Source organism: Andrographis paniculata, unplaced genomic scaffold (genome assembly GCF_009805555.1).
Source record: "Andrographis paniculata isolate CXL003 unplaced genomic scaffold, ASM980555v1 Contig71END, whole genome shotgun sequence".
NCBI classification, from domain to species: domain Eukaryota; kingdom Viridiplantae; phylum Streptophyta; class Magnoliopsida; order Lamiales; family Acanthaceae; genus Andrographis; species Andrographis paniculata.
Genome location: NW_026137608.1, coordinates 1,743,902 through 1,754,409, shown reverse-complemented (window position 1 = coordinate 1,754,409; position 10,508 = coordinate 1,743,902). Strand labels below are relative to the sequence as shown.

At 33.3% G+C, this 10,508-nt stretch overlaps 1 non-coding gene across 1 annotated transcript; it reads left to right on the top strand.

The window, feature by feature from the left end:
- The first annotated feature begins 4,641 nt into the window (after positions 1-4,641).
- On the top strand, positions 4,642-4,748 carry LOC127265109 (small nucleolar RNA R71). The gene has a single exon (XR_007841902.1). It is a non-coding gene; the product is annotated as a small nucleolar RNA R71 (small nucleolar RNA).
- Positions 4,749-10,508: the final 5,760 nt, after the last annotated feature.

Genomic DNA, 10,508 nt, shown 5'->3' with positions numbered 1-10,508 from the left:
GGTCCAGCGAAATTACTTTCCTAGAGGTGCAGGAACATATTTTGCATTAACTTTTGTTAGTCACGTAACATTGTCTGCATGGTTGTTGTTTGTTGGTTGTTCAATTGTTTAACATGTGCTAACTATTCGGCTGGTACTTGAGATATTATCCGTGTGGTCGGAATTGTAGGTGGAGTTGTTGTAGTGGCTCCGACGATTGTGTTGTGGCTTTGGAACTAAGAACCTGCCATGTGGTTCATTTATTTGTTTTTCGATGATTCGACCAGATCGGAGTTGTATGAAAATTTGGATAATTTTTCAAAACTAATACAAGATATAAAACTTACTAGTGATAAAAATATTGATGATTATAGTGCTATAGTTTTGTTAAATGTCATACATAACTCATACATGGATGTTAAATCTGCTATTAAATATGGGCGTGATAATGTAATATTAGATGTAGTTATTAATGTGTTAAAATTTAAAGAATTAGATATACAAATTCATAAGTCTAATAAATGTGAAGTCATATATGCTAGAGGTAGGTCTTCTTTTAGATCAAATAAGAAAAATAATTTTGGTAATAGTAATAATAATAACCAGAATAATATTGATAAGAATAGATCTAAAAGTAGAGGAAATAATAGATCTAAAACCACAAATAAATGAGGTAAAATATGTTATAATTGTGGTGATCCTAACCATTTTATTCGTGATTGTTCCAAGAAGAAGGATAATAATTCGAACAGTAATAATAGTAGTATTAGTCAACAACATGTTAATGAATTAGCCAATATGACATTGCTTAATCAAAATTGTGGTGATGTGTTTAATTATCGCCGAATGTTTGAATGCGAACAATGTATGTATGAATGAGTGGCTTATTGATTCTAGTTGTACATATCATACGACTCATTTAAAATCAATTTTTTGTGAATACAAAATCTTAGATATCTAATAGTATCTCTAATGTGCTTGGAATTGGTAGTGTAAATTTAAAATTTAATACTGATTTTGTATTGAAATTAAATAATGTAAGACATGTCCTTGGTTTATCTAATAATCTTTTGTCATGTGCTGCCCTATCAAATTTTGATTTAGAGAAAAAACGGGAAAATAATTGTATGAAAATTATTAAAGGATCTTTAGTTGTGTTTAAAGCTGTAAAACAAAAAAAAAATTGTATATTACTGTGCTGAACCAAATAATATGCATGTAAACACAATAAATTTTGTTAGTGAGAATAATGGTTTATAGCATAAGAGGTTATGACACTTAAGCAATAAAGGCTTAGAAATTTTATGTAAAAATGAATATTTTATAAATGTAAAATTTAATCCAGTGTTCTTTTGTAATAATTGTGGGTATGGAAAACACCATAAGGTCCAATTTCCCCATTCCCCGAGTGAAAAACATGAATTGTCTAAATCTGTATTGGATTATTTGCATGTTGATGTGTAGGGCCCAGTTAGTGAGCCCACATATGGTAGGTCTGGATATTATTTATCTGAAATTGCTGATTTTTTTCAGAAAAACATGGGTATTTCTAATGAAGATAAATCTGATATGTTTGAGATTTTCAAAAATTGGAAAATTAAAATTGAAAATCAAACTGGAAAGAAAATTAAATATCTAAGAACTGATAATGGTTAAGAATTTTGTAACTCCTAGTTTGATTTTTTTGTCAAGAAAGTGGTGTAAATAGACATAAAATTGTTGACCTGTCGCGCGGTCAATCAAATATTTCACCTACTCCGTGATCACAATTTAATGTAATATAAGGGAAGGGATCGTCTCCACAGGGATTGTGTGATTCACTCTTTCGTGTTCTAATGCAGTAAACAAAGGGGGAATTTTCTTTTATTATCTAATGAAAATAAAATAACAAAGCAATTAAATAAAAGGGGAACTGACTATCAAGGGGATATCTGGCTCAAGGGATGATGCAGTTATGGCACTTGTGTTTTATCATTAATTCAATAAAGTTAATTCTTATTAAAGTATCAATAAATTGGTTATAGTTATTAACAAGCTCTGACAACCAATTTTTCCTTACAGTGTAGGTAATTAAGGTACGACCGCTAACTACCCCTAATTAAGCAAATAAACCTAGGTGAGCCCATAAGAATATTGCCTAACTGCATTGTAATCTAGAAAAACCCAATTCAAAACAATTACTACCTAGGAGGAGCAATTATATTTGATTGTCTAACCCCTGGGAAGGAACTATTCAACCCGGTTATCACCTATTTTGCCCAAAAATTTGCATAACTCTTCGCACACCTAAAGTATGCATTGTCCTCAATGTAAAAAAAGCAATAAAAGAAGAGATGAACTTCTCTGGAGTCCATAGGGGGTGTAGTAGTTAGGAGCTTTGTTAACACCTCTTCATGTGATCATGATTTTTAGGGAGGCTTGAAGTTCTCCTGAGTCCTACGAAAACAACTAACCAACGCAAGCCATTTAGAGGAGCGTATGTGGTGATCGGCGATGACTGAGCAGGGGAGGAAGAAGTCGACGGCACCGGAGGTTGGAGGCGGCGACTAAACCAAACAAAACTATCAAAAGTGTTATTAGCAATTAAACAATAAAAATAAATACAATTAAAGAAAACAATTAAATGATTTTAGGTTGTCTCCCAAAAAGCGCTTTTCTTTATAGTCTTTGAGCTAGACTTCATCGCGTCTCAGTTCTGAACATCGAAATCGGCAAAGGGTGTCGACTTTATAGGATCAAGTGAGGGTCCCTCATGGTATAATTTGAAGCGATGTCTATTGGTCACACACTTTTTCTTCGGCTTAGAATTTTGATTATCCTTATGACATTTTTTCGCTGCCAGCAATGGTGATCCCTTGGGAATCGATCCCCACTTTTCGACAATCTTTTTTCTTTTCTTACTCTCTCAAGTTGGTCTTTTCTCTAACTGTTTTGTCAACACAGTTCTTCGTTTATTCTCATTACCAACTTCACAAGTTTCCTGCACCACATAATTAATAACATTAATTGCATATAACGATTCAGATTCAACAGGACATTTGACAGGATTAAAAATATTGAAATAAAATTCTTCTCCATGAAACTCTAAGCTGAGTATGCCCTTTTTAACATCTATCTTTGTTCCTGCAGTGCACATAAAAGGTCTTCCTAACAAAAGAGGCGGTGGATTAAAACAATGTGCATCGTGCATATCAAGAATATAAAAATCAATAGGAAAAACTAATTCATTCACTTGAACTAATACATCTTCTATCATACCATCGGGATAAGTATGGGTTCGATCAACAAGTTGAATAATAATTCTTGTTTCTTTTAGAGGCCCTAGATTTAAAGAGTCGTATATTGATCGAGGCATGACATTAATAGCAGCTCCTAGATCTAGCATAGCCTTAGTTATCTCAGTTTTTCCAATCTTACAAGGGATAGAAAACATACTTGGATCACCTGTTTTAGGTGGTACCTTTCTTTTGATAACAGCAGAAACATTCTCACCCGCTATAATATGCTCGTCCCCTCGCAATTTTCTTTTGTTGGTGCACAGTTCTTTCAAAAACTTCGCGTAGTTAGGGATTTGGTTTATAGCTTCTAGGAGCGGGATATTAAGTTCCACCTTCTTGAATATTACCATCATCTATTTTCGTTTGTTTGCCTTTTTTGGTTTCTTCAACCTGTCAGGAAAAGGAGCTGATTTAGTTTCAGTAGGAGGAACAGAGTCAGGAAGTACCTTTTCGTGAAGTTCCGCTTCTTTTTCAATCTCCATCTCAATCTGATCCTCATTTTGTTCCTTTGAGATAGGAGGTGGACCTTCCAATTCCTTTCCGCTACGAAGAGTTATAGCACTCGTATTCTTTGGACTAGGCCGGGAAGAACATTCAATCTTCGTATCACTGCAGATAGTGATGGCGCTGACATTTGCTGGATTTGGCTCAGGCTGAGGAGGCCACTTTCCTCTTTCACGTAGCTGTCTCACCTCCTCCGACACTTTATTGATCTGACCTTGTAATTTGTCAACAGTTGACTTCATCTCTTGCTGGAATTGCAGGGTACTGGTAGCCATAGACTTCACCAAGTCTTCCAAAGATGGACTGGAGTTGCTTGTGGGTGCTTGGGGCGGCTGTTTCTCATAGAAACGAGGTTGTTGCATCTGTTGCATAGCTCCGAATGGTTGATGAGCATTACCCTGCTATGTGTTTCCATAACGCAGGTTCGGATGATCTCTCCAGCCTGGATTGTAAGTGTTGGAGTATGGATTGTATGTTGGAGGTCTATTCATACCGTAGCTTGCAGTTTTCACATCCACTGCACATTCTTCTTGGAGGGTCGGATATGCATCTGTAGGATGTCCTGCACTCGTGCATATTCCACACGCCTTGACCTGGGCACTCGGGTTGGATTTTTCCACGACCACTTTGCGAACGAAGCTCGTCAACTCAGAAAGTTGTTGCTGCATCGATTAGATGGCATGGTCGTTGTTGTTTCCGCTCATATGTCCAACATCTCTTGAACCAAATTGCTGCGTGTTTTCAGCCATCCTCGCAATAAGATCCCAAGCTTGTGCCGGGCGTCTTATTTACTGAAGCTCCACCACTTGCAGCATCGATAATGTTTCTGTTCATCAACGACAAACCATCATAAAAGTATTGAATCAATAATTGATGGGGAATTTGATGTTGTGGACATTTAATGATAAGCTTATTGAATCGCTCCCAATATTCATGGAGCGTTTCACCTGATTGTTGCTTGATGCCACATATCTCCTTCCTCAGGATCGCAGCTCTGGAAGCTGGAAAGTACTTCTCCAAAAATTTCTTTTTCATGTTGTTCCACGTGTCGATGCTTCCAGGTGGGAGATAGTAGAGCCAATCCTTTGCAGCATCTTTGAGTGAGAATGGGAAGGCTCTGAGTTTGATCTGTTCGTCAGTAACACCTGGTGGTTTCATGCTGGAGCACACCACGTCGAACTCTTGCAAGTGTTTGTGAGGTTCTTCACCTGCAAGTCCATGAAAAGAAGGTAGTAAATGGATTAAGCCCGATTTCAGTTCAAAAGCAGTAGTGTTATTCAGAGTTGGAAAGTTAATGCATAAGGGCTGCTGCGCCAAGTTGGGAGCAGCCAACTCCCTTAGAGTGCGGGTATCCTCAACCATGACAGTCTCTTGATCACTTTCAGAGTCGCTAGAGCTAGAGATTCTGAGGTGGTTCAAAGATTCTGCCAGCTTCACAACCTGAACAGCTTTTCGTTGCTTGGCTTCCTTTCGTAGCTTTCGCTCAACCTTCTCGATCTCAAGATTAAATATCAGTTCACCTGTACGAGAAGAACGGGGCATAAACAGGAGGATAAATGAAAATAATACAAAAGAGTAAAACAAAGCGCCAATCCCCGGAAACGGCGCCAAAAATTGACCTGTTGCGCGGTCAATCAAATATTTCACCTACTCCGTGATCACAATTTAATGTAATATATGGGAAGGGATCGTCTCCACAGGGATTGTGTGATTCACTCTTTCGCGTTCTAATGCAGTAAACAAAGGGGGAATTTTCTTTTATTATCTAATGAAAATAAAATAACAAAGCAATTAAATAAAAGGGGAACTGACTATCAAGGGGATATCTGGCTCAATGGATGATGCAATTATGACACTTCTGTTTTATAATTAATTCAATAAAGTTAATTCTTATTAAAGTATCAATAAATTGGTTATAGTTATCAACAAGCTCTGACAACCAATTTTTCCTTACAGTGTAGGTAATTAAGGTACGACCGTTAACTACCCCTAATTAAGTAAATAAACCTAGGTGCGCCCATAAGAATATTGCCTAACTGCATTGTAATCTAGAAAAACCCAATTCAAAACAATTACTACCTAGGATGAGTAATTAGATTTGATTGTCTAACCCCCGGGAAGGAACTATTCAACCCGGTTATCACCTATTCAAGTGCGAATACAATTACGGATACCATACCTGAATTTGACTTTAGATTATCAGACTAATTTAAATATCGGTACCAAAATATTCAATCAATCTAACAATCAAAAACGCTATTCTCAGAATTAGACAAATACTGATAATCAAAAAGAACTTTTATAAAGAAAATCAAGAATCTCCAAAACAAAAGAACCAAAACATTATCACCCCTCAAACCAAAAAAATATCTACTCCATAATCAAATAACAAAGAATAAAAGAGAAAGATGAAGTCATAGTGGGTGGGGGAAATCTTCTCTGTCAATTTGCTCCTGCGCGATCTATGAATCTGTCAGTCTCCTGCTCCTATGCATTTCTGCCCTAGCCGTTCTCTCCTCCTATAGGCGTGTGTTCCTCCCATTTTATTTAATTTTTGCCCTAATTATTTTGTAGATGGACTTTTGGGCCTTTAATTAATTTCTCATGACTAACTAGGTTGTGCAAATCTGAATTTTTCTTCCATTTTTATGCCAATTATGCCAAATTTGATATTTGCCTTCTGCACACAGCAAATAAACAATTCGCATATAAATTAGGTAGAATCCAATCAAAATCACTGAAATATCGCATATGATATGAATATAAGACGCATGCGATTTCTAACTATTAATTGTCCCCTATGCACCCCAGCAAAATGGGATGACTGAAAGGATGAACCAGACTCTCTTGGAGAAAGTTCGAAGTCCTTTGGCTTAATCCGTTTTGTCTAAAAAAAATTGGGGGGAAGCTGTTATGATAGAAACTTATATATTCAATAGAACACCTTCAATTCATTTGAAGGGTGCTTGTCCTAAATTTAGTTGGACTGGTAAGAAAATTTATTTTTCAAATATTCGGGTGTTTGAGTGTTCAGCTTTTATACGTGTTAATAGTGACAAATTAGACCTTATAGCTGAAAATTGTGTTTTTTTGGGTTATCCAGAGGGAAGTAAGGATTATAGATTGTAGTTAAGATCTAAGCCTAATTTTAAAATTGTTATTAGTAGAGATGTTATTTTCAATGAGAATGAAATGCCCTGTTTTAATACTAAAAAATATGTTTTGTATAAATCTGGAATTAATATTAAAACTTTAGACTCTAGTAATATTCTTAATAAAGTGGAGCATAATGTTGTTAGTATATGAGGGTCTAAAAATATTGTAAATAATGCTGAAATTCTTGTAGAATCTGATGTGAGAGAGGAAAATATTTCTGAAATTGATAATAATATTTATGAAATTGAAAAGGAATCTGATTTTGATAATAGTAATCAAAACGAGTTAGAAAAGTACTAATTAACTAGAGATTGAGATAGAAAAGTCCCTAGGTTGCCTTCTAGGTTTAGTGATTTTAATTTGTCCTCTTTGGCTTTTAGTGTGTTTGAAAATTTAGATAGTAATGAATCTACGACATTTAGGGAGGCCATGAATTTTGAAAAAAAAAATCAGTGGCTAAAAGTAACGAAAGAGGAAATGAATTCATTATATGATAATAAAACTTGATGTTTGGTCCCTAAACATTCTAATTGTTCTCTTGTTGATTGTAAAAAGATTTATAAAATTAAACAAGAAGATAATGAAATTAGGTTTAAGGTAAGATTAGTAGCTAAGGGTTTAACCCAAAAGAAATGATATTATAATGAAAATTTTGCCCATGTTGTCAAATTTACCACTGTTAAAGTCATGTTAGTTCTAGTTGCATTTTATGATTGAGAGCTAAAACAATTAGATGTTAAAATAGTTTTTTTACATGGTGAATTAAATGAGAAAATTTATATGAAACAACCTGAAGGTTTTATTGATAAAAAAAATGAATCATGTTTGTTTGTTAAATAAATCATTGTATGGTTTAAAACAGTCATCTCAAAAATAGAATATCAAATTTGATAATTGTATGAAAAATCTCGATTTTACTAAAAGCAAATTTGATTATTGTTTGTATTTTAAAACTGTTAAAAACCAACATATCTTTCTTCTCATTTATGTTGATGATATTTTGATTATTAATCCATGTTTAAAGCTGATTGATCAAGTGACTAAATGTTTGTATGATAATTTTGACATGAAACTGTTGGGTGATGTCAAAGTGATTTTAGGCATTAGTATCACTAGGGATTGGAAAAATTTAAGGCTTTTTTTGAACCAGCAGCCTATATTTCAAAAATTGTTAAAAGATTTTCTATGAGTAATGCTAAATCTGTTTCTATTTCTATGGTTTCTAATTTTGTATTAAATAGGAATCAATGTCCTAAGTCAGAATCTTATTGTGAATATATGAAACATGTGTCATATTCTAATGCAATAAGTTCCATAATGTATGGTTAGCATTAGGCCATATTTAGTCTATGCAATTAGTTATTTAAGTAGTTATATGTCGAACCCTGCTTAGAACATTGACATGCATTAAAATAGGTCTTTAGGTACTTAGTTGACACAATAAATATTGGTCTTGTCTTTGGTAAACATATTAAAAATGTTAAATTAAAGGGTTTTGTGGATTCAAATAATGCAAATGATAGAGATAATAGGAAAAATACAACTTTTTATATTTTTACTTTGTGTGGAACTTGTATAAGTTGGAAATTTCAATTGCAACAAGCACAGTCCACAAAAGAATATTAATATGTAGCAATACCTGAAGTTTTAAAAGAAGCATTGTGGAACATCAGTGAATTAGGTTATTTGCAACATGTTATTATTTTTTCAGATAGTCTGTTGGGAATCTAATTATGTAAAAACTCTGTATTCCATGATATAACCAAACATATTGATGTGCATTTTCATTTTATACGTGATATTATATCTAAATATATATTAAAATTGGAAAAAATTCCTTCTGAGTATAACCCATCTGATATGGGTACTAAAGTTTTACCTGCAAACAAATTTGTATCTTGTATGAAAAATATACACTATGATACATTAAATTAGCTTTGTACTACTTAGTGTAGTTGGTAGGCTAAGTTAATGTTTTTTAGACTAACATTACATATTTTTTTATTTTTTTTTTGCAAGTAAATATATGTGCAATGATGTTCCCAATCACTCGGACAAAAATCAAGCTGAAGATCTGTTGGATTTTTTAGTCCAAATGGATCCACCACAAATAAGACACACACACACACCTAATTATGAAGCCCAATAGAACCATGGCCCTGACTCGCGACCCACACCCGCTAACCCGCGTCCGTGCAACGCTCCGACTTACTTTTGCCTGCGACCCACGACCCATGACCCGATTTAGTTCCACGTCCTTTTCCTAGACGTAATCTGGGCCGTCCAATTTTAGTCTTTGATCTTGGTCATCCATTCTTCTTTAGCCATCCTATATATAAAGAGGAGAGAGAGGCGTTGTCTCTCATTATCAACTCACACACTCTCTTTCTACACTCACTTTCTCTAGCCTTTTTCTTTCGACCTCTCTGTCCACCTTTTCCGGTGACCTTTCTTAGCGGTTCACGGAGGTTCTTGGCGGTGCCTTTTCTCCTGTAACATTTTAGAGTTCTTGTGGTGCGATTTTCCACTGTTTGATGTTGTTTGTAGTCGCAATGAGCTCATTCAACTTGTAGGCATTTGTATTTGTTCTATTTCGCCTTGTATTTTACGTGGGAGTTCATTTCGTTGTGTGTCGTGCGTTTTGAGCCGGTTCTTTTGTGTAGTCACTAGTTAAGTGTGACTTTTGTGTCGATTTATGTTTCGAGTTAGTTAGGGGCTGAACATAACTAAAGCTAATTCAAATTTTTGTTAATTTCGCTAATAAAAATCTCGATCTATTTTCTTTATTTTAATAACAAAATATATTAAAACCAATCCTGAAACATAAATACAGTGTAATGTTATTAATGTCCCCCTTCATGTATAAAAATCAGTGAATGAATGACATGTGAAAAGCAGAGCAGTGGCACAGATATTTGTCTACATATTTTTTTTAGGTGTCCTTATTGTTAGATTAGAAAAATCATAAAAACATTACTCTATCCAGTTATTAATTGGACATAATTTTTTTTAAAAAAAATGGATAAAAATAATTTTTATAGTAAAAAACAAAAGAAAAAAATAGTATTCTCTTATTAAAAAATAAAATGAGAATATATATATATATATATTTTTTTATCACAACCATAAAAATGATATAATTTTGGATGACATAAATATTTTATACTACATTTTGGATCAATTTTATATTTTCTATTAATTTTTATTATTATTTATATATATTATATATAATACTTCCTCAGCTCTGTGACATTATGATAATGGTAGACACATAAATTTAAGAGATATAATTAGTAAATAATTAAAAATATATTAATAAAATATAATATAAATTAAAATATTACTATTATAATTTTCGTTGATTTCATTTAAAAATATTATTTTTTTATTGTAATAAAAATAATTAAACATTCATATTAAAATACTCTTAAATTTATATAAAATATACTACTCCATTATATATATAATTAATTTGTACATAAAGTATAAAAAAGATAAAAATATACAAATTATATTACATATTTTTACTAATTAATAAAGTATTAATATTATTTTTTAATCAACTAAAACAACTAAAAGAAATACATTCCA